The sequence below is a fragment of the Arvicola amphibius genome, chromosome 9 (assembly GCF_903992535.2).
Source record: "Arvicola amphibius chromosome 9, mArvAmp1.2, whole genome shotgun sequence".
Taxonomy (NCBI): Eukaryota; Metazoa; Chordata; class Mammalia; order Rodentia; family Cricetidae; genus Arvicola; species Arvicola amphibius.
Genome location: NC_052055.2, coordinates 30,239,188 through 30,265,100, shown reverse-complemented (window position 1 = coordinate 30,265,100; position 25,913 = coordinate 30,239,188). Strand labels below are relative to the sequence as shown.

Below are 25,913 nucleotides of genomic sequence, written 5' to 3'. Positions count from 1 at the left end.
TATATCACATTTTAATGAGCTGCACAAATACAATACCTTAATCAAGAGCAGAAACATATATATATACATATATATATATATATACATCTTAAATTTATATTAATAAAGCAAGATCCATACCAATGCAAATCTCTATAGCATATTCCCCTTTAAATGTAAACACTCATTTAAGGAATTGGGATTCAGTTATCTCCAAACTGCTTCTTGCTTTTTGTTGGACAAAGTAATTTTTGGAGGTGTTCACAGTGACCATTTTGTGGGTCTTGGTCCATTATACCACATTAGTCTGGAAGAATTCCACAGGTTCGCATCCTCTATGGAAACAAAAGAAGACTCTCTTTTATAAACTTACATATCCTTAGACCCAAATTTTGAAGATAGGATACCTTTAAAGTATATATGTTGGTTATGTAGCTTCTTCACAGTCAAAAAGTTCAAAGAAAAGAAAATAATATACATAAGCCAGACTCTCTGTGTATATTCCATCTTTATGTGGCTTATTTGTTTTTACTCTATACTTCTTAATATTTATTTATTATCTTTATTTTTTAATCTATGGCTATCTGTACTCTGTCTAACATACAGATAGTACTTTAAAAGTTTCATTTTATTTTTTTTAAAAAGCATTTACTTCCTTTTATAACTCTCTATACTCTTTTTCTTCCCTCTACCAAGCGTATGTACATTTTTTAAACACACTGTGTCTCATTTAGAGGTCTTTTATGTTTGAATTTGCCCTTATTGCATATCTGTAATCCTTTTCTAACAAAGAAGGCTTCTTAAAATGCTAATCAATGTTGCCTGATGTTTCTGTCCTTCCAGGTTCTCACAGTCATTAAGTCCCAATGAAATCACATTAACTATAAAGTGATTGGCCCCTTAGCTCAGGCTTCTTATTAACTCTTATAACTTATATTAGGTCATTATTCTCATCTATGCTAGCCACATGGCTCGGTACCTTTTTCAGTAAGGCAGTGACATTTTTGCTTCTTCTGTGGTGGACTTAAAACTGAAGAAAGAGCTTCCTTCTTCCCAGAATACTGCTGTTCTCATTGACCCACCTCTACCTCCTGTGTGGTTGTACCACCTATACTTCCTGTCTGGCTACTGACCAATCAACATTCATTTAAAAATATAACTGACAGAATACAATTGTTCTACACCAAATCAGTAACTAAGGCTGCTTTGTCTTTTGGCTCTGCCCAGTCCAACATGGCAGGGTGGAGGTCTATTTAGCATGAGTAATGCTCACAGCCCCATTTTCAGGCACACAGTGTGTCTATGTTGCCTTTAAGCAAGTTGTAGCACTCTGCTCACAAACCCAATTTAAATACTCTGTAGCTGGAATTCTCAAAAAAAGTCACAGCCATTCTTGCTGGTAAACCAGGAAGCCACCATTTATAAAGAAGCCACACAGTTTTTATTGCACCTCTCTTAAAGCAGCTGCTGCACCCCTGCTTTCCATGAGCCCATCTAAAAAAATATGGCTACCCAAACCATGCTTAACTCTGTTCTTTTGTGTCTAGAATTTCTTTTCAATTTTTCTCAAGTTATACTTGAATTTAACTAGCACATGTTGGAGCACAATTGGATGTAGGAGGCCACTTGTTCATTTCCTGGCCACCCAGACTCCCAAAATAATCACACAGAAACTGAATTAATTAAATCACTGCTTGGCCCATTAGCTTTAGCTTCTTATTGGTTAACTCTTATGTCTTAATTTAACCCATTTCTACTCATCTGTGTATTACCACGAGGGTGTCCTTTATTAACCAATGGTATTGACAGCATACAGAGGAAAATCTCACATCAACTATGAAACATTTGAGGCCTGGATATTTTAAATACGTGTACCAGCAGTCAGTTAAGGTTCCCAGGAAGCATATGCTAAGTGGTTATTCTTCATGGGGATCTTTTAGAATAGTAAAGACTCTATTTTTTGTAGTTTATGTATATCTGCAGATACATGGTAGTGTCTCTATAGTATAATAGAAAAGTTTACTGACCAGTGATATTTAACTGAAGTGAACAGTCATCCTTCCCCAGATAATTCATGTATACTTGATGCTTACAATTGAAAGGGATTCACTTTACACCTTAGAACTTGATTCAGTCAAAGTAGTGATTGGATGGGTATCTATTAAATCAGTAAGATAAATCAAGCCAGTCCCTGGATCCAGGCAGAAACAAAAGCAAACATGCAACAAACAACAACAAAAACCATCAGGCAAAATTATAATCTGTCTAGAGGAGTGATAGCAATCACAGCAAGAAGTTATTGTAAAAGTCACTCTGTGGTGGGAAGTGCAATTTATTGGGGCAGACAGCAGGGCTACCTAGATAGCAGAGAATACCTTCCAACTACAAATGTTTGTTAGGATTTAGATTGGTTGAAGACTAGGCCAGGTAACTTGGGAGCTGGAATATCCAGGTAGTTTACATGGAAACTCCCTAAGACAGGAGATGCTTACAGTTGCAACTAGGAACTTTCAGCTCACCATTACAGGCTTTTGAAAACCATTCTAGGTTTCTGTTTCTTAGAAAAACATTACCAGTCCTTGTATCTGAGGGTTCATTTTGTGATCTAACAGGGAGGAGTCATCATTTTTTTTCTTTTAATGAATCTTTTACTTGAATTTCTTTGAGGTAGCATACTGAGAAGTTATTGATTCTTTCCTTTTCATGTCTTCCTAAAGGACACTTTGTGCCCATCAGCAGAGGAGGGAACGGGATGGTGTGACCTGAGAAGTTGAGCATATAAGTACAAATATTGACCTTCAAATTCTTTAGCATGTGTGAAAAATTTATGTTGTTTGATGTACTGTCCCTTGAGGGAGAATTTTTAAGATGCTGCTCATGTTTATTAAGTTCAATGCCAAATTTGTAATATCCCCATTTATCATTTATTTATATGAAAAATTTCAAATCAGTACAAGAATAATGTTGTTTTTCAATTTTTAGGTGGTTTTTCTTTCCATGATGTTAGTTTCATTTTCTGTCTCTGCCCTTGAGGAAGTGCCCCTATCTGGTTGTTCACATGCTCTTTTACGTCCAGAAGGGTTCACAGTTAAGGAATCTTGGTTGCTCTTGTCACCTCAGTAACACTGATATCTGTAGACTCAGTACTAAATGAAAGTTGCTTATTTTATTTTTGTGAGTTCAGTGGGTTTTAAGGAATGAAATATGCAACTATGATTTTATCTCCTTACTATTTCTTACATTTTTTTTCCTTGCTCTTCTTCTCATTTTCCAGGCCTCTGATGAGAGGCCTGAAAGACAGATGTGATATCCCAGTGGAAAACCACTCTAGGATGATATATTTAGATGCTGTCATTACACAGTATCATCAAGTGTTTAATGTTAGATGAATGACCTCTGACCTTTAGGAATTCTGATTTCTTGTTTAAAATTGCTTTTTTTGGTCATCTCAGAATCAAACATTCTGTACACTTAGAGCATTTGACTCGTATAAAAACTCATCTTTTTGGCAGTGTTTTTTCAGATTTCAGCTTCTTTTAGCTGCCATCAGCAGAGCAGCAGTAAACAGGTCATTAGCACTGATGATGTCATAATGGATAATTGGAAAATCATTAATTTTCATAACACTGTCATTAATTATAACTAAAATTGAAATGCAGAGAGGATGACTTTGTCTTAATAAATAAAGCAAATGCTTTGAAATATTGATTAATAAAATCATTCTTGATAAATTAGCAATGATAAAATTTATGTCTTGAAATATTTAAGCATGCAAAACAAAGTTTTCTCCTTTGAGAAGCTTCGTTGATTTCATTCATTCCTTCTCTTTTATATTTCACCAGCCAGAGGGATCACTGAGATTCAGGAAAGCTTTTGTCCTTTCCTTTTGCGTCTGTTTTCATTTGCTAAAAACATTTAGGTTACTTTATGTGTATGAGTATTTGCTTGCAGCATATGTGTGTACCATGTATGTACAGTGCCCCTGCAGGCCAGAAGAGCATGTTGGATACAGATGATTGTGAACTGCAGACTGGACCTGCATTCTCTCAAGAGCTGCTAGAGGCTTAAGCTAAGTGCTGGTTTATTTTAACTATTAAACCACCTCATTAGTCCCAATCTCTACATGATCAATACAAGAATGCTGGTCTTGTATCATTTGTACTTTTGAAGTATTTCTTATGTATATCACAGCCCAGAGAGCTTTGGTAAGGAAGATATGCACCTCCATTTGGTATTCTCAATTAGTAATTGCAGTTAAAAGATCATAGGCTCTCAATATTCATTCAAATATTCAGTGTGCCAGGCAAACATAGTTGGATATTTTGGATAGATTATTTTACACATCCTTTATTAAAACAATATGAGAAGGACAATTCAAGTCTTGCTTCACCAATGAGAAGACAAATGAGAACTACTGAGACTTATTAAGATGACAAAGGTAACGAGGCCTGGTATCAAATGAAATTTAACTTCAGCGTCCATCGCAGAAAAGACAAGGTTTTTCTGTTTCAAAATATTTAGGCAGCTATCCTTAGTGAAGCAGCAGCGACATAAATGGTGGTAGATTTAATGACTTTCAGAAATCCTTTTATTTGACTGAGTGTGTGAGAAAATATTTAGTTGAGTAACTGCAATTGGAGAAAGAAATTTCTCGAGAGAGATATTTGATCAGGGTGAAAGGTTGATAGTTAAAATACACATTTAAAATAAATTTTATTTGTTCATATGTTTACTAGTTTTACATATCATTTAAATCCCATGGATATGGTAGTCAACTGTTTTACTCTGAACTGAACTATAAGTTCAGCCTTAAGGAAATTATTTATAATTGGTTAAGGAGAAACTTTGATGCCATCAATTGGCTAGAAGTTGAAAGTTCTGCTTAATGTCCTTTGTCTTTAAATAGCATGTAAGTTATAATCTGACCTTGAATAATAACTTTTTTGAAGAATAACTTTTAAGACAGAATTTCTTGCCTCCAACTGACCTTGACCTAGCTGTGTAGTAGAGGTTAACCTTGAAGTCTTGATCATCCTACCTTGTCCTCCTCCTCATTCTAAGTACTAGGATGTCAGATTTTAGTCACTGTACCTGCCCAAATTTATGCAATGTTAGGGATAGCAAACATTTTAACTATTGAACTACAGCACCTGGCTAAGTAATTAATCCTAGCTTTTATAATAAAAGACTTCAAAAATTAAGTGAGCCTTTTTTTTTTTTAACAGAGTGTGTGTTTTACTTATTTTCCTATTGCTTTCCTCAAACACTATGGTCTAAGACAGCTCACAGAATAGTTAACTGTGGCTTATAGTTCCAGAGGTATATGAGTCTGGAAGGCCACCAAGGAGGCATGGAGCACAGAGCAAGCTTGGTGTCATGAACAAGAAGGTGAGAGTTCATACCTTCAACTGCACACAGGAAGGAGAGAAGGAACTTGTAGTAAAACAAGGCACAAGCATTGCGCTTCTTTCAGCAAGGCTGTACTAAGTCCTAAAAGAGTACCTCCACCTAGAGACCAAGTGTTGGGAGCAGTGAGACCCCAGATCCTGAATTTCTTGTAATCCCCTGATCTGAATGCCAACAGCTGCTCTGAGCACAAGACCTTCAGGAGTTCCTGATGACAGGAGAGTGGTTTCTGGTGAGTTTGGCTGGGGCGTGGCTATATCTATATAATCTGCCCCTGAACACAACAAAGGGGGCATTTTGGGGGAATTCAAGGATGACCCGTGTCGCTGTCTCTCTGTCTGTGTGTGTCTGTGTATTTTAACCTCCAGCCTCCTTGCTCGAAGCTCGTGAACTGGGTTCAAGCGCACCGAGCGCAGACACGAGGTGGGGGGGGGGGGAGCGCGGTGCACGGTAATTGGAGGTCCTCGCCGAGATTTTGGCAGCCAAGAGTTCAAATACCTGAGTCTGTAGGGAATTTACATGATTCTTTTTTTATTATTATTTAATATGGTTTATTTTTTTATATTTAAAGATTTCCATCTCCTCCCCTCCTCCTTCCCCTTCCCTCCCCTCCCCCATCCATACCCCCCCTCCCTCTCCAGGCCAAGGAGACATCAGGGTTCCCTACACTATGATAAGACCAAGGTCCTCCCACCTCCCCCCAGGTCCAGGAAGGTGATCAACCAGGCTGAGAAGGCTCCCACAGAGCCCGTCCATGCAGAAGAATCAAAGCCCAGAGCCTTTGTCCTTGGCTTCTCAGTCAGCCTCCACCATCGGCCACATTCCTTACGTGATTCTTTAATTAGTGCTATGTCCATGTACAAGTTAAAGGCTTCATGAAGCACATTAGTAATTTTATTATTATGAATTTGATAGCATAAACCTCAAGAATATTGATCATCACTCTCCCCCCAAAACTTAGAACAAAGTATTTCTCAATGCTTTATCTTAGCTCTGCATAGGCAGGTTGTTTTTAACATTCTAAACACTTTTTCTCATTAAAGTGGACTTGTAATAAAATCTAAATGTAGGTTTCTTGGAAAGAGTAAATGAAAAATATGTAATCCCTGGCTTATATTAGGTAGTTGGAATATGGATACAGGTATTTGCAGCTACCAATGGTTAGTAGCATCAAAAGTACTCTACTTTAATCAACACTTACTAAGATGCATTAAGCCATTAATTTTGACTAAGTAACAAACTAATTAATTGGTGGCTTGGTGATATTCACAAATTGGCATGGATAAAATATTTGTGAAATAAGCCTATTGAAATTTCAGACTCCCTGACATTATTAAGGGAGTGATTATATATGTGCACTTAGCAAACCTAGGATAACATATTCTAACATCAGATGATTTTATTTGAAAGTGTAGGTTCAGGTCTGACCAACTCTTGCTGCATCATTCTCTGAGATGAAAATTAAATTCAGCATGATTTGAGATTTTCTTATGCAAGGTAGTTCTGTTAATCTCTGAAATAATGAAGAAGTATGATACTGATCAAATCTGGACTTGAGGATTACACAAACCAGATGTTTATTTGTAACCATAGTATATAGATGTAGAAATATGTTTGCATGTCTGAACTAGAGGTAATTTTCAATCTTTCACTTTCTCCAGAAAGGAGTTTGCAGAAGTGATAATCTCTACTTAATTATTAATGCTGTGCCGATTTGTTTTTCATAACCAAACAACAACAACAAAATGCATTGAGAGATATATGTAACAAAGTAACCGATAAAGCTTACAGTCTAGCACAAGAGAAAAATGCATTGAGCTAGATCTTATTAATCTTTCCAATTTAATTTCTTCTCTTTTCAAAACAACAGAAAGGTCGGATTATCATATTAGTAAAGGAATATGAATAGAGATAGCATTAGTTATGTCTCTTACTGAGGATTTATCACTTGCTGGGTGGATGACTGTAGACTTTTATACACCTATTGTAAACCAAGTACTATATCCCCTAAGTACACTAAATTGTGCTTATCTCATAGGTGAGGGCAAAGAATATTAGTAAATTATTTGTCCTTTCTCCTTAAAAATAACAAAGGTCAATCAAATTTCATTGCCTTTTCTTTCTGTTGCCTCCCGTCATTTGAATGATGAATCATGTACATATACAAGTTTCTAAGGGTTCCCATTCCTCTATCACCATAGCATCAGCCTTGACAATGATGTTAGGGGCCAACGTCCCAGAACCCCACCTGATGTCAATGGGTTTTACAAGTTCTAAAGGAAGAAGCACACAGGTGTCAATCCGTCCAAGCAATAATGAATACCAGGTAGAAGAGAACACTGAGAAAAGACAGGTAAGGGTGGAATGATGGCAATGGAATGCTAATGTTCAAGATCTGTGGGAGGTGGCTATCAGGTTAATCAAAATCAGCACTACTCCATGATAAAATGATGGTTGGGCCTGATTAGACTTCTTGATCTGGTTTTCATCACTAATAAAGACAGAGGAATGCAGTTTCAACTGTCCTGCACAGTTTCATTTCAACTGGGCACAAGCTAGAATTAGCTAAAAGGAGGAAAAGTCCATTGAGAAGATGCCCCTAGAAGACTGGTATGTAAGACATTTTTCTAATTGGTGATCGGTGGGGAAGGGCCAAGCCAATTGTGGGTGAGGTCATCCCTGGGTTGGTGGTCCTGGATTATATAAGAAAGCAGGCTGAGTAGGCCATGGGAAGCAAATCAGTAAGCACGGCCCTTATATGTCCTCTGTGTCAGCTCATGCCTTAAGGTTCCTGGCCTGTGTGAGTTTCTATCCTAACTTCCTTGGATGATGAGAAACAATATGGAGGTATAAGCAAAATAAACCAGTTTCTTCTCAACTTGCTTTTTTGTTCATGGTTTTTCATTGCAGCAAGAGTTATCCTTGCTAAAATACCAACCCAGAAGAGATACATTTCCCATCAAATTTATCCTAATCCATGGGTAAGAGGGTGAAATGCCTGGCCTGTTCATTCTTTAGACAAAAGATACATCCTGCACATGAGTAACCTAAAGTCAAAACAACCTTTGAAGATAAATGTTTTCTAATGAAATCAAAATTTATCTGAGGATGATAGCCAAAGGCAGTGATAAATACCAATAAACAGATCTGAGACAATTTGGGAGAGTTCTGTCTATTGGATAACAGAGAACAATTCAGCTGTGGGGCTTATCATAGAGATTCTTATCACGACAGCCTCTGTAGTCACCCATAGTGTCCAACAACACAAGGAAGTAACAAATGACCGAGAAGCATTCCACAGTAGGGGTGTTGGACACAGAGATTCATGTGAACATCTCTTGCTTTTTTATTGATATCATTAAAAGGAACAAGTTTTGCTCACTCAACTTTTTAGCTCTTGTGTTCATTTTCCTTGAAAATAATGGGGAAGTAGCTAACATTTTATTATTGTTATTAATATTACATGGAACAGTTATTGCAGCACTAATAAAAAGGAATATTTTGTGCTTATAATCGTTCCTTTTTTTAGAAGAATAAGCCTCTCTTGAATGTCCAGAGTAAAGCATCTTCATTTTATGAGTGTAATTATCACATTTGTCCAGACTGTCATCAGTGATAATCAACATAATAATAACTCCTTATGTTCATAAAGCCATATACAATATTAAAAGCATTTTTCCATCTTTCATAGTGTTATATTCAACATCTCCCTAGACTTTATAAAAGATGTTTAGAAGAAGGCAAAGCAGAAAACATTGTCCCTGCATTTCTTTCTTATAAAGGTAAGAAATTTATGACTCACAGATAGGAAGTCTCCTGCAATAAGGTTATGAAATAGGTAGCACCACATCCACATACCCTCTTTCAGAGCAATCTCATTCCCAGTGCTGTTTTGCTTGTCATTTAGTACAATTCATCAGACATGTTTTCTTTTCTTACTATTGTTTGCATGCTGAGAAACATCCACAGTAGAATACTATTCCATACTATCGTCTCAGTTATTTAGACAAAACAATGAGTATAAACCAAATACATAATTCTCTCTACTTACACTGCGTATGCACCAAAATGATATTGTAGGGGTGTGAACATGTAGCCTCCTAACATTTCATAAACACGGAGACTTCATGACTCTTAATTCTTAATGAACTCAGTGCATTACCCTGCATTAGCTATACTAGTTTGTTAGGAAAACCTGAAGTGAATGTACACATAGATGAGTACGGCTAGTGATCTTCTTGTTTCCTCATTCTTTGAGTGAAATGGATCCTATGCCTTTAAATATCAGAGATGCAGATATGTTAATGATACCACTTGAAGAAAAATTAAACCAGGTGTGCTAGCAGAAGTCTTCAATCTCAACTTTTCATAAGCAAAGGGAGGTAAATCTTAGTTCCACCCAATCATGGATATGTAGTAAGACTCTTTTTTAAAAAAGTTCAATACAGTAACTTAAGATCTAGAGAAGTTTAATTGTGTATAGCTTGTGGTGGTTTGAGTAAGAAATGTCCATCATATGCTCAGGCATTTGAACTCTTTGTCCAAGGCTGGTGGTACTCTCTGGGGCGGTTATGGGGAAATGCAGCATTGCTGTAGTAAGGGCATCACTGAGGGCAGACTTTGAAGGTTTATAGATCAATCCTGGTTGCAGCTTTCTTTCTTTGCTTTGTGTTTGTAGTTGAAGGTGTGATCGCCCAGCTTCTTGCTATTGTAGCTATGCCTGTAGCTTGAGGGGCCATGACTCCCTGCCGTGGTGACAGATCCTCATTCTTATGGAACAATAAGCCAAAATGAACCCTCTCTTCTTTTCAATGATAACTGTTATTTCCTAAGCTTAAAAATCAGTCACCTCATCATTTTATTCATGACTACTCTTGTGTGATAATCTATCAGAAAGTTCTCTCTGTCTCTCTGTCACCCCTCCATTCCCTCCTCTTTTTCTTTATTCATAGCCATTAAAAATCATGGAGGTATAACTGACAAAAAATAGCACAGCTATTGCAAGCAGGTTGGGACCAAGTCTGTAGGTCTTTGTGTGTGTGTGTTGTTGTTGTTGTTGTTGTTGTTGTTTTATTTTTTATTTCTCATTAGTTATTTGATATTTCCCAGGTGTGGTAAGCTTTCTGATACCTAAGTCCCAGATCTCATTTAGGCAGGAAATACTGGGATAATGGGTGGAATTAGATGCCCAGAGAATACTTTCATGTCCCAGCTCCAGCAACCTACTTGATTTTTTTTTTTTCTTTTTTTTGGTTTTTCGAGAACCTACTTGATTTTTATAATCACAAGTAGAACAGAGAAAGAAGAAGAAAGGGATGAAATCAGCAGTGAGAGCACAGCTCAGAGTTCACCTCACTGCTTCTAAACCTTAATTAAACCTAATTTGTAAATCTTAATTGAACCACATGTACTGGCATTAATGAAGCAGTATAATAACATTGCTCTCGCAATAAGACAACACACTAATACTAAATACTTATATTCCTGGAAATGCACTCATGTGGGCCTCATCAAAGCATAATGGGGAAGCAGATCAACAATTAATCTCATTAATTCCAATCAAAGGACAAAAAGTACAAACTGATTGTCTAGAAGTATCAACATTGCCAGAGTTTTTCACAAGAAGATACACCAGTGAACTGAGAGTGTAAATAAGCCTGCATCCAAGGAATCAGACGTGACTGCAAGGTTAAGAGGAGGACCAGTTAGATGACCCCCAGGTCATTCATTCATTCATTCATTCACTCATCCATTCATTCACTCATCCATTCATTCTTCAAATATGTATTGAGTCTGACTTTCTATGCTGGCCAACCCCATAAATGAGAAGTTATTTTTAATAAAACGTTGGACAACTTTGAGAAATGTAGAAACTATTGTGGCTCAGATATGTGCATTCTATTTCTCACTCACAGTATCATTTTAACTTTTAGTTTAGGTTCTTTGTTTTGTTAATTTCTTCAACCTGAAAGACAGGTACTACAAACTAAATGTTTTTTAAAAAAATTGCATTCCTTCTGTGATGATGAATCTTGATTGTCAACCTGACTTGCCTGGAGTTAACTAAGAGATAAGAGAGATAAGCCCTATGCATACCTATAAGTAATATTTTTTTTAAATCAGATTATGTGTGGAAAGATCCTCCCTAAATATGGGCTACATTTTAGTAGCAGTCAATAAAACAAGGTCTAAGGGAAAAACTTGGTTTTTTCTTAAGTGCTTTCCTTTGTGTTGTCTTCTAGCCATGCTGTCAGGTTAGCATCCCTTCCCTCATGCCTTGCTATTGAGTTCTTCTACACTCTCCATCTCTTGCTGCCATTCTTTGGTGACTTCAAAACCAAGCATCTTCCGCCATCCAACATGGACTGAATCCTCCTGGCTCTCCAGGAATCCTCCAGGTTTCTATCCTTATGATGGGATGTACTGCTTAATCATACAGCCTTCATTGACTGACCAACTACCATGTTCTCAGCCTTTCTATTGGGAATATAGCCATTGTTGGAATACCCATATTGTACTGCGTATGACAATAGAATAAATACTTTTTTAATATTAAAAAGATAAAAAACATTTTGAAGTTGATTAATGTGATTGAAGCTATACATTTGGTAACTGGACATGAGAGTTATAGGATTATTTGACTCCCAAAGCTGTGGTTGTTGCCCAGTACATCTACCTGTCACCCTGGCAGCGGACACATATGGAGCAATGGACTTTCTGTCTCATCATCAGGAACCACAGACTTTACCCATCATCTATCTCTCTGTCTTGGTTAAACTTCCCAAATGGAATGTTAATGCCACCTGTCATCCAGTCTTCCTCTAGGCATCCTGTGAATTTCCTCCCACAAGTTAGATGCTAATTTCCTTTTTCTCATTGTCTACTGCCCTTTATAGTCAGACATTCCCAGGATGCTTTGTTAACAAGGGTTCTGGGACCCTGAAACTAGGATGAAACTTTTCCCATTCAGGCTCTGCATGACCTAGGTCCATCTTCCACCAGCCCAAACATGCAGTCTCATGAGTCTGTTCACTGCTCTCTCCTTGAGTAAGGCAATTTCAACATATTTTCACTTTTAGTCTCTGAGAGTCCCTTTAGGAATCCTTCTCTTTGTTGCAGGATCAAATAAAATCTCTCAGATTTTTACATGGTCTGTGTTTTCAGCAAGCTTCTGTTGCTGGGATAAACCATAATAACCAACTGTGATTCATGGAAGAAAGAATTTATTTTGGCTTATCATTCCAGAGGAAAGAAGAATCCATAATAATGAGGGAAGTATGGCAGTAGGTGCCCAGAGCAGAACACTGAGAGATGTCATTTCCATCTACAAACTCTCCAAGCCCACCCTCAATAATATACTTCTTCCAGCAAGGCCACACCCTTAAAGATTCCATAGTATCCCCCAAATAGTGCCACCAACTGTTCACATACATGAGCATATGGGGGGCATTTTATTTAAATTACCACAGTCTACTTTTCCATTAATGGAGAACAATTTCTTGTTTATATGTTTGCACTTTCTCCAGATGGTGCGTGTCTAAATTGAGTTCCTGGTATTTAGCTTGGTATCCTCAGCATAGCCCATGGGAACTCATTTCTGTTGAATATTTGAGTAAAATCCTTAACAGGTTTCAGACAAACCTGTAAGACCTACAAGTAATTGAAACAGCTACTTCCCAGTGGCTACATACCTCTGAAATAATGGGGTTAGAGGCTCTGCTTTGAATGTGCATAGAAAGCAAGATAGCTATGAGCTCAGATATATAGCATGCATATTTATTGCATGCATATACCTAGTCTTTTCTACCAAACATGTCCAGTAAAACACATATGGGGTTGCTTATTCAATACTATACATTGAAAGAGAAATGTCTCCTATAAGCTTATGCTTTCGTTTAGTTTCTTCACTGTCCCTAGCTGGTGGCTCTCCACTAATAGGTTGTAGAACTGAGTGGATGTCAAGTCTGACTCTGGTAAAGTGTGCACTCTGAACAGGCTTATGTGGTACAGCCTGGTGTTTTCATGACTGGGTCAGACTGTCTATGCTCTCCACCCTTTAGAAGTGTAGAAAGTGTTGCTGCAGTCTCTTTCACCACAGCTCATACAGAGGCTCAGAGTTAACCCCTTCCCTGCCACAAGTCAGTGTACTAACACAAATCCTTCTCTGTAGTTGTTTCTTATCAGGTTTTTATTTGTTGTTTGTTTGTTTTATCACAAAGAAGAGGAAAATGACTAGTACAGAGAGGATGTCCTCAGCCCTTCCAGGTATCAAGATGTTCTTTCTCTGCTTGGATTATGCTTCTCTGCTTGGATTATGCTGCTCAAGCTAAACTCCAGTGTCTGGCCTGAACTCATGGCAGGACTTTCTCAGAGGTACCTCATCTTTCAATCTTGAATATTTTCTTTACATTTCTTAAGAGTTCCTCAAGGGGTGTCAGCAGAAAGAGAGTAAAATAAAAAACCAAACATGAGCATGTTATATCGACAGATGCTCATGGTCTTTGACCATAATACTTTGAACATCCTATATGAGGCTTCATGGTTCATCTGCTACTGAGTTCTCCGGTTCCCCATTCTTCATCCATCCCATAAATATTATGGATTATAAGCAGATACTCTTGTGTTGTCTCAATCGAGTCACTTCCGTAAGCTTGCTAGAGTCATGACTTAGAGCTGGAGCGAGGATCAGTGTAGAGCACCTACACTGTACACATGCCCCGGCACCATAGAATAACTCAAGAGTGATAATGGACTCTACTTTGTAGTACACCTTTGGATTAAAAAAAAAAGAAGAAAGCAAATCTTTCTACTTCCTATGCACATTCCTGATGTTGACACACTGTCTTGTTACTAATATTAGAAGCAATGAATTGATGTTACTACACTCTTTTTCCCCAAATCCATCATGTGCATTGGGGATCATTTTTGGATCATACAATCTTTGACTTTTAACCTTTTTATGCATAAATCTCTTGTGTTTATAATACAGAGAGGAATGAAGGCTGTGGGTTTTTAAGGTTCTAAGAGGAGAACAATATGAGCTACTCTGCTACAGGCCCTTTGTGTGCTATGTAGGCAAAGACTCCAACTATTTTCTGCCCACGTTTTACAACGTTGCTTGCACCTAAATTTAAAAGTACTAGTCTAATTTCTTCGATGGAGGAAAATTCAAGACAACGTAATATGGGATCTATGATATGGTTGTTACTGGCCGTTTTTACACAGGCGTTCAATGAAAAGTAGGACAGAAAGAAATGCAAAAAGGAAAGTTTGCGGAGGAAAAGACCATAGGGAAGCCTAATGTCACAGCAAAGACTTTTGCTAAAATAGAGGCTGTAATTGATAAGATCAGTGCATTTAAACCTTCCCTGCAATGAAGGGAAGAGTTCCTCGAAGGCAAGGTCCCAACTACCTAATCTTCTAGCCTGTTAAAGACGTCACAAGGCACTTAATATTCCTAGAAAGAAGCTGTGTACAAAACCTGAAGCTGATGTGATCCCAAGTCCAGCTGAAAATCTGTCAGTATGGTCCAAAAGCACTCCTGAGCTTAGAAGTATGAAGGATGCATAATTAAAGGGATCACAGGGTTTTCCTCTGTGATTTACAAAGCCACTGAATTCAGGCAGCATGTAGTAAGAAATCCCTACATGAAGATCCTGAGTGGGTTGTTGTATGTAACTGAAAATATAGCCTGAATTATACTGGAGACTCCAAGATCTTAGAGATGCCAGATCCATGAGACATCTGCTAAGCAGTGATGGAATAAGGCACTGAGTCAGCGCAAGGAGAGATACGTGGTGCAGAGTGCAAAGGTGGAGCCATTAAATTCCTTTAAATTTAAAGTTGTAGATGCCAGACATGGTGTTACAGGAGTCTCTGACTTTCACTCTTGCTTTAGTCCAGTATCTACTCACTAATTTCTTACCAAAGAGTTATGTATTAGTCAGAGTTCTCTAAAGGAAGTGAACTGAGTGACTAAAAAAACACTATATATACATACTATATCAGTATATACATATACATATGCATATATACATATGTATAGTATTATAGAAATTATTAGAGTGGCTGCAAGCTTACAGGCTGTAGTCTGGGTAGTCCGGCAATATCTGCCTCCCAGTAGTAATGCCAAGAATGCAAGAGTTGATCAGTCTAAAAGAGATGATGTCTAAGCAGCCACAATCTATTGTGAAAGATTCCTTCAGAGCTTCTGGTCTTCAGTCTGTGTTGGAATCCTGAAGAAGGAGGTCTTAATACCACCAAAAGAATACCTCAGCAATAGGATGGATGAACTTGCCAGTGAGAGTGAGGGCAAGTAGGCAAAGAGCAAAAGCTTCCTTTTCACATGACCCTTTATGGGGCTGCAGCCAGAAAGTATGGCTCAGATTTAGGGTGAGTCTTCCCACCCCAACTTCAGTAAAAAGTGTCCCTCCTAGTCATGCCCACCTTGGGTTTTAGTTAATTCCATATGTGAGCGAGTTGACAAACCAGGTTAGCCTTCCAAAAGAGTAATGCACATTCTCTGCCATTATATTTGGAAAGTACATAGTGTGTGTGTGTGTGTGTGTGTGTGTGTGTGTCCACGCACGCGCGTGCATGTGTGTGCATGTCTGCTTAATTTTGCTTGAGGTTACAATTAAGAGATTGACTTGAATGTTAAATTTTGGAAACAACTGTGGATTTTTAAACAGTTTTAAACATGTTAAAGACTGCTGGGACTTTTGAAGTAGCCCTAAATGACTTTCGTGTTATATTAATGCACAAGGCAATGGAGGCCAGGCAATGGAAATTGCTGGTTTGAAGAACAGCTCAGGCATTAGAATGATAGGTCTCTGTAAAAGAAGACCACACGTTCATTCCACAGAAGCTATATTAATTACAACACTGTTTGGAGGAAATATGTAACAGGTGAAAAATTTGAGTGCTCCTAGCTTCCCCCTACTTCTCATTTGTTGTCTCTCTTTCAGGCTTGTGTTTGGGATGTTATCATTTAGCTTCATGATCTTGATGCCATGTCTATACCATTGATGTCTTCTTGCTTTTGGTGATGGTATTTTGTCACATCAATAAAAAAGTAACTAATACAGGAAGAATTTTGTCTGTGGCATTTTTATGTTCTGTACTGTCCCACAGGGTCCCTAAGAAGGAGGAAAAAGTCAGTATTTTCTGACATTAACTGTTTACCTCACATGTCTTTTATATTCTCTCAAGAAATATTTGAAATCATTAAAGAAATCAAGTTACTTTTCATTATGGAAAACTACAGCAAAGATTTTCTTAGACACCCAGACACTTTAATTATTTAGGTAGAGCATTTACAGAATGACCTTTGTGTCATCTGTCTGGTCTTACCATTTTGGATCTAAATCTCCTCTGCTCCATTAGAGAATATCATTGCTTTTCGTTTGCTACTACATTGATTTAATATTAGTACTAAACATTTTTTTTTTTACTGGATCTATCTTGTTTCAACATGGACAGAGGAAGAAATAATAACATCCCACCTGTAACTAAAAATTCCTTGATAGTTGATGGTTGCTAGTGGAAGGAAAATATTTTGATGAGGAATATAGGCTCTGGTCTCTGGTAATGTGCCCATAATCTGGTGGATGGTCGTATACCTATGCACATATTGGCAGCACTATTTAGACTCGGTGACATAAAAAACAAACAAACAAACTAAAAACAACAAAAAACACCACAAAATTAGGGAGGAGTCTGTGGATGAGGATGAAGGTGACTGTAGTTTAATGAAATTTTATTTGTAACAATAGGCAGCAGTGGAATTTAGTGCATGCAGGAAAATGTAAAGTTTCCAACAGAGTTTGTAATTACTTCATTCACACCTCAAGTCACAGCCTCTAACAAGAGCTGTTTGCTTGCCCACATATAGTTCATCATAAATAGTAGGTGTCCTGGAGGAAACATGTCAGTCCTTTTCTTTCTAATATTTAATTTTTATATTCCATTTTTTGAAGATAAGCACAATCCAAAATCATCAAATAGCTTTCAGAGTTGGTGGTCATTCTTTATTCCCACGTCAAAAAACAGTAAACATTGATTAAAAAGATAAAGACAAAACCTGAATCAGAGAAAATTCTTGTGGAAGAGTCTCAATTATAGTAAGTAACAGAAAAAGTAAATAGTCTCTTGTATTTGGTTGCAAGCCCACAATTTCAAACGCAGTTGCTTTTTAAAAAAGAAATTAATGATCAAATATAAGAAACCATTTTTTATAAGCAAAATATGTATGTGGTTTAGAGACAGTCATCTATTCCAAGAAAATTTAGACTTCAATATTGGTATTTTGTCTATTTTGCTTATATTTTAAGCTTGTATAATCCTAATGTTTTACATTCACAATATTTTCATCTTTTTTGTATAAATAAAGCTGAACCGCGACTTGAAAAGGACCATAAAAGTCAGAGAGCATCCACAGAGGCCCACTGAAGACACAATTAGCAAAATCTTGGATAGAAGCAGAGACCCAGCACAAAATCAGACTGGGTTTCTTCAAATGTGCCCATATGTGTTTTAACAGGCCTTTTGTGAAATTAAGAGATGAGAGGAACAGATTAAACTGTTTTTTTCTTTCTCTGTTTTAGGCATGTCTTAAAGACTCTCTTAAATACAGAAGTGTAGCAAAAATAGCATACCACCTTCCCCTGTGTTCTCAGGACTAACGGCCACGCTGCAATTTAGAAAATTTCTATTGCAGAGACCGCAAGTTTCTCTTTCCTCAGATTTCAAATTGTTAGAAAGATATATTTCTGAAATTAAATGTGTTTATTCTTTTCTCTACATATTCATACATTAAAATTACTTGCACATGTTTGGCAATGAATTTAAATCATATTCATAAGTATGGCTACCCTTAACTTGTATTGAAATACGTCGCGTGTAGGTTTATCATATTCTTGCAAATATACTCACTGAAGCCACTGCTATTTTAGCCACCATTGTGTTCATATTATTGACAGGACTGTGGTAATTTAAAGTTGAAACCTGGCACGGAAACCTTTCTATACTAACAGCACTAAAGAGAATCAGTGGACTTAACAACAGGTATTTGAAGTTGCGAAGGATAAGAGGTAGGAGATGTGGGGAAGGGAGTGGAGGCAGATCTGATTGAAATACATTATATTCATCTATGCAATTCTTAAACCATCAGGACATAAAAATGTTCTTTAAAAGCCACAGATAAATTACTTTGGATGGATCTTACAGTTTCAAAAGTGCTTTCTTATCTGAGAGAGTTGCTCATCTACCGAGACTGTTTAACAAGAAAATTATAATTTTAGGTCTTGTTCTGAGTCTGTTGATTCCCCTGACCATTCATGTTTATCCTCATGCAGGGCTATCACTGGGTAACTACCCATGGGAAGTGAGTGTCCATTTTCAAGACACTTCCTTTTCATAAGGAGTACCATGTGTGGTAAATCCAGGTGGAGACTACCAAATTAACCTTAATCTAGAACCGTAGCATTTTATTATACAGGCTATGCAATATTTAGGTCATGCATCTACTAAAACTCTACAATTTAGCCTGATTTCAAGTATTTGTAGAGATCTGCATTTTTTTTCTGCTAATCAGAGAGGACTAAATTGGAAAGTAAGGGGGACCCCTGAATGTCGTCTCTCACAAATGAACGGCTTCTGTAGTCTTCTATGCTTTACAGGTGTCTGATTGTAGAAAAGCACTACGAGTTCATTAAATTTGATTAATAAGACCTATATGTTCATAGAAAATAGCTATATATATATGTTCATAGAAAATAGCTATATATATATATATATATACATCTATTTTATATATGTGGTGACATAAGAAAATTAATACCTATTATAGTTTTCATTGAGTTTGCTACATTAATGAACTGCAACTCGATGATCTGAGGTAACTTGAAATTTCATGAATTATGATAAACATTTCATCTGTTGGAGACCCGAGCAATAGTCTCCTTTGGCTATTGAATCCTGTGTGCCCACCCCCTCACTTTACCACACCAGAGTCCATAAACACTTTCATTCTTTTTCATTTTTTTAAGACAGAGATTATTTCATTTAAAGCCGATCCATGGAATGGATGGTTTGGGTCTAGGACAAATCCTTCATATTTAAAGCATAAGTCAGTAATTCGTGAAAGCACAAATTGTCACATACAAATTAGCTGACCAGAGCACAACCTTCTATGTTGGAATAGAATAAACTTCCCTATAAAAGCAGCACCATTGTGATGTTTAATTTAGCATTCTGTTCCTTCTCCCTCACCCTCTCCTTCAACAGAATCCATAGCAACTTCCTCATAATACTTCTCTAGGGCATCCATGTCCTCATTAGCCTCAAAGAACTTCCATCCTCTATGGCCTCACTCACATCCCGGTGCACAAATGCATGGTTGGCATACATCAGATTAAACTTGTGGTCCAGGGGAGCCTAAGCCTCAGCAATGGTTGTGGTATTGCTCAAAATGCACACAGCTTTCTAGACCTTGGCTATTACTCCACCAGCCTTTACATTGGGAGGCTGGTAATTGATGTCAGCCTTGAAGCCAGTAGGGCATCATCCCACAAACGAGATGGTATGCTTGGTCTTGTTGGTGGCAATGGCAGCATTTCCATCTTTGGGAATACATCACCATGATAGCGAAGGCAGCAACTGATGCATTTACTGGGGCAAGGATCACATATCACCTGGTTAGTTGGCTCAAAGCAGACACTGAGAACACAGTCCTGTGACAAAGATAATCCTGATGCTGTTCTGCTTAGATTTTGAGAGAGTGAGGACCACTTGACCATTATTTAAAGAATAGCACCCTGCTTTTGAAGAGTGTTCAATTTGGAGGGAAATTACATAACTCCAACCCATTAGAGTAATAAAATAGTAAACTAGTCCATACTATCCTAAAAAATATTGTATTGCAATTTTTGAGGTTAGATGGAGTATTTTGGCTTGTCTAATACCACTTTATTCTACTACCTGAAGTTTCCATAATCTGGAAAAACACATAAATTATAGTTCACTGTAAATTTTATTTATATTTCACTGTAACTTTCTTGAAACAGGGAAATATGTAGTTCAGATTGAATTTGTATTATGCAAGGTTTTATTTAGGACACATTTTTAATTTCAGGCCCACCTGTCTCACCCTCCTCAGTGATGACATTTCAGGGGTATGCCAGCACACCAGATTTAAATATATATATCATTTAAATTTAACTAATTATATTCTATAAAATGAGCCACATTCTAATTAGGTCCATTTCTAAAAGAATCAGGTACGTACAATCAAAGGAGGCACAAAACAACCCTGCTGATCCTGAAGCCTTTTGATGTTCCCAATGCAGACAGGGAGTTTCAGTGAAGAGAAAGATTTCTTCAAGAGAAGATTTCTTCAAGTCTCTTGGATGGATGATTTCTCTTGGGTTTCATTGCAAGACACTGTAACAAATATGACTGAGACTGTTAACTAGGCTGGGTGCTCTGCAGGCACTGATAAAATCAGTTTATGCTTTTCTTCTTATGGTCAGAATATGCTTTCAGGGTAAAAGAAGCAGGGAAATTACAAGAAGACACACGAAGACACAATAAAAGTGGTAACGGGTGCAATGAAGTAAGTGGAGTGACTGATCGTGGGGGATGTGGAAGAGGAGTGTCAGGGACTGGTGGGGGAGATGGAGATGGAGATGTGAAAAATTGATGGTGGGAGAGGATTAGTGTGCAGTGTTGCCAGGAGAATCTATGATCAGATAGAAACTAACAGCTAAAAGATAAGGAGCCTGTGGAGGGAAGAGGATAAAGTAAAGATCCTGGTGGAGATGCAGACATGGAACTGTAAGAAAGCAAAAGGGGTTTTGAGAAACTGAGATGGTGCTTGGACTGTGTGTCATAAACTATAGTGTGCAGAAGCAGGAAAAATGAAACACACTGGAGAAACAAGATAAAAGGCGGTGAGCCACCATTCAGAAATCACAGTTCACAACCTGAATGACAAGAGGTGCAGTCCCAGTAACTCAGTAGAGGACTTGAAGTGAGTGTAAGCTATAGAGTTGGATGAGGTGAAATTTTCCTTTGAAGGGTTTAAGGTAAAATCAAGGACAACGGTGATGAGCATGAACCCTACAGCATGGACGGGCTCACTGTGAGCCTTGTCAGTTTGGTTGCTCACCTTCCTGGACCTAGGGGGAGCTGGGAGGACCTTGGACTTAACATAGTGAAGGGAACCCTGATGGCTCTTTGTCTTGGAGAGGGGTGGAGTGGGGGTATGGGTGGAAGGGAGGGGAGGGAAGGGGGAGAAGGAGGGGAGGAGATGGAAATTTTTTATAAAAAAAAATGAGAAAAAAAAGACTACAGAAAAAAAAGAAATCCCCTTACTTTGACTGCCCTCAGTAGTTCCCATCAATTGTGAATTGCTTTACCCCTCACTGGACATGGGATGTTTATGGGGGAAATGCAGGAGAAGTTTCTTTCTTCCTCATCAGTCTATCATCAATATGAGCGATGTTAGACTTAATGTTGCAATGGTGTAACAAGAAGGTGTGCAAAGGAGCTAGGAGAGTGGGGGTGATCTGTACAGTTTCAAAAAAGAAAATCATTTCTACCCATTTCATTTATCCAGAGAAGGATTTATATGTTTCAGAGAATAAAGGAAAATTAGAATCTGGTTGTACAAAAATAATGCATGTGTACATTTATCAAAAATTAAGAAATAATATTAAAAAATTATTATTCCAGAGTAAATCCAGATGCTCTATTCTCCACAGCAAAGCTTAGCTGGAAAGCCCTCGGTATGTAGGCACATTGCTGCTTACACAAAATGGACTCAGCAGGCTGTATTGCTATATTATACATTTGAGGTTTCAAAAGAATCTGCACTCCCAGTTATCCCTCCTCTACCTCATAAAACCATAAGACAAAGGAAATGGTTTATTTCATTAATTGCCTTGCTTATATTGTCTTATCATAGCAACAGAAAAGAAGCTAAGGCCCTGGGACAGAACAGAACACTATTTCCCGCCTTTCTCGTCTTATCCACACTTGTATCTAAAATAAGCGGAGCTATAGTTCAAACTTGGATAAACCTAATTCATCAAATGATTGAAAGTCAAATAGTCTAGGAAGGAAGAGAGTCTTGGGAGAAACTGGTAAGGCAAATGTAATCACAAGGCTTTACAACTCGAGCCAAGAGAGAGGGGAAGAAATGAATCAAGAGGGAATGGGGAATGTAGGGTGGGAAGAAAGACAAATCCTGTGGACCCAATTTTGCTTCTCACTTCGTTTGCACTGCTGGTGAAGCCATTTTTTGCTTCCTAGGCTTCATTCCCATCTTGTACCAGAATGTCTGACAACAGGTGTTTTCTAACTGTGGGGTTCAGCAATCAAACTTTTCCACGGGTGTTCATGTTTAAATGCCACAACCGTTCCGTGTAGCTATCCTTATTTTATCTCCAATTTTCAACTGAGAGATCTGAGGCAGAGAGTAGTTTGCTTTCCGAGGCCACATTGTCATAGAGTGCGGATTCAGTGTCCAACTCAGACATATGATTCCAGCATCTTAATATCACTTTGAGTGAGTCCTTAGGAAAAAAAGAAATAGAGAGATGATAGGAGTAGTCATTAGTGGTAAAAAGTTTATTGTTCCCATTATTTGAAGCTCAGTTTGAGTGCTTTTAATTATTCCCATTTTAATCCGTGTCCACCTTTTCAATTATCTAGATGGACACAGAATATATTTATGTCAAGCAATTGCTGCAAGCTTCCTCCACTCTGCGTTCAAGGTTATGCTTTCTTAATGATTTCACTGTCTAGCCAGTTTAATTGGATGTAAGTCATTGCATGTTTTGTGTTTTGAGGCATTTCTTCTTTTGCATTTCTTTCAAAAAAGATGATTGGATTTTACTGCAAGAAAGTGGGCTCCTTATTTATTCATTTGATATTTTTGAGCTTTGCTTTCATGTCAGATCAGGGTCAGCCTATATTCTAAAGACTTATGGGTTCCAAATATGAGGCCCTTCTGCATCCTCTGCTGGATTTCTCATAGATTCAGCAGTGTTTCTTTAGTTATACATAATTCTAATAACTTCAAGCTTTACAAAACCATGGGGGCAACTCACCTTACAGTCCTCTTTGGAATAATATTTGTAATTCATTATCTGCGAACTCCATAAACATACATAGTTAACTTTCATCCTATCTATCTATCTATCTATCTATCTATCTATCTATCTATCTATCTATCTATCTATCTATATCTATCTCCATTTCCCATATCCAACACTTTTCAGACAATCCCTAACATCCCTTTACCAATTTCATGATTATATTTATGTGTGTATTATCTGTCTATATATCTTACATATATTATTAACAAATGTATATTAACATATTAACACAGTGAGTCAAATTAGTGCTGCCCATATGTCCATGGCTATGAGGCCATCCACTGAACTATGGACACCTTAAAAGGGACTACATCCTTGAAGAAAAATAATTGTCCTCCTCTAGTAGCCATCAACTGTCAATAACTCTTCAGGTACGAATAGAGGCTCTTGCGACTCTCCCCTTCCATGCAAGATTGTTGACTGGCTTGATTTTGTGAAGGTTTAACTCAAAAATCCATACTGGTGTTAGTTCATGAGTACAATGTTCCTGCTATGTCCAGAAGACACTGGTTCATACCATCTAACCCATGGCTCTTCAAATCTTTATGCTTACTCCTCTGGAATATTACCCTAACCGTGTTGAGGTTATGTGGTAACAATATAAATTAGTTGGAGAAGAATTAAACTAGATGTCCATCAATTGATGAACAGATAATAAAAATGTAAACAAACACTATGGAATTTATTAAACTCGATAGAAAATTGAAATTATGAAATTTGCAAGTAAATAAAGGAAACTGGGAAAACTTCTATAAAGAAACGCAAGCCAGGCTCTGAACAATAAATGTGTGGATCCTAACTTCAAATCTTTACAACCACGGTCCTCTTGGCTGTCACTTAATTGAATTTTCAAGAAGTAAGCCATTTCTTACTCCCAGTCACTCTTTTTGCTTGTAATCGCCCAACTAAAAGGACAGGTGACACACTGAGCGGCTAAACAAGGTCTCCTGCAGTCTTTGCAGAATCTGCAGGCTTTAATTTTCCTGTTTTTCTCCAACTTCCACTTGGCTCTGTATACGACACATTATAGTATTTCTTTGGTTTGTTTTCCATTCTTCACTGGGTTATTTCTGGGGACAAAAATCAGGGTGCTGGTGAAACCCCTACCAACACACCCTGATGTTTTCTCTTCCTAGTCTTTATAGTCTGACAGCACTTCTAGATCAATGTCAAACATAAATCTGTGCCTTTTCTGTCTTATTCTATTTTCTAGGTTTGACAAGAGAATGAATCTAAACCACCACATTTTTCATAAATGGAAATATATATTCAATGGTATTATTCGATACTTAGCTGAAGCTGTTTACTTAGACTATTGTTCTAGATTTTAAGATCATTGGGCAGAAGCAGATCACAAGCGATGGAGATCATATTGTCGACATGTGGATGGTTGAGGTGAAAAATAATTCTTCTCACAAGAGAAGACCCATGAGCTTGTTCTCAAAAACCAGATGAGTTTTAAATATAGCGCTTCTTCTGTTTAATTATTATGCCAACTTTAGAAAGAGCATAGATAACTGATTGGAATCGCTTGACTTAATGAAGCCTTAATAATAACCCTAATCCCATTTATTTGGCATCTATCACTCATACATGAAGTGCTAATTTTTTTTTTTTTTTGGTTTTTCGAGACAGGGTTTCTCTGCAGCTTTAGAGCCTGTCCTGGAGCTAGCTCTTGTAGACCAGGCTGGCCTTGAACTCACAGAGATCCGCCTGCCTCTGCCTCCCGAGTGCTGGGATTAAAGGCCCGCGCCACCACCGCCTGGTGCTAAAGTTTTTTAAATAAAATAATTATAATAAAATAAAGGAACCCATAGCATACATTATTTTCATTCTTCTAAGCTTTTAGGTTCTCATTGGAAATGCTGAATCCATTCGCATTGGTCTACAAAATGTATACTATTTTTTCCATATTTTGTATCTGATAACATGACAGCAACCATTAGAGACTGTTTACTTATGCAGCTGGTAATTAAGTGAAACAGAGTCCAATTTGAACATTATATACCGGGATCTGGAAAGTGATTTTCATTATGTTTTATTCAGTTCTGAACTTGTACCAAAATGTTCCTGTCTTAGGTCTGAGGGAGGAGCAATCAGATCTAGCTGCCTGCAGACATGAATTCACTTAGCTGAAATATGGTACCCTCGGCTCATCGCATGAATGTCCACAAAGATGCCTCTCTAAGTTCTATTTATAGCGGCTAAAACACATTGACATTTTCCAAAAAAAAAAATGCTGAAGAGATTAGATATAACATGAAAGAAAGATACCGATTAATTCCGTTTGCTGAATGAGTTCTCATTCGATGTAGCTGTCGATCGGTGAGCCTTTGTGTAGCCCTTGTTGTCCACTACATCTTGGTT

General features: G+C 37.6%; 1 pseudogene; it reads right to left on the bottom strand.

Moving 5' to 3' along the window:
• Window positions 1-19,630: 19,630 nt before the first annotated feature.
• On the bottom strand, window positions 19,631-20,183 carry LOC119823664 (annotated as a pseudogene).
• Window positions 20,184-25,913: the final 5,730 nt, after the last annotated feature.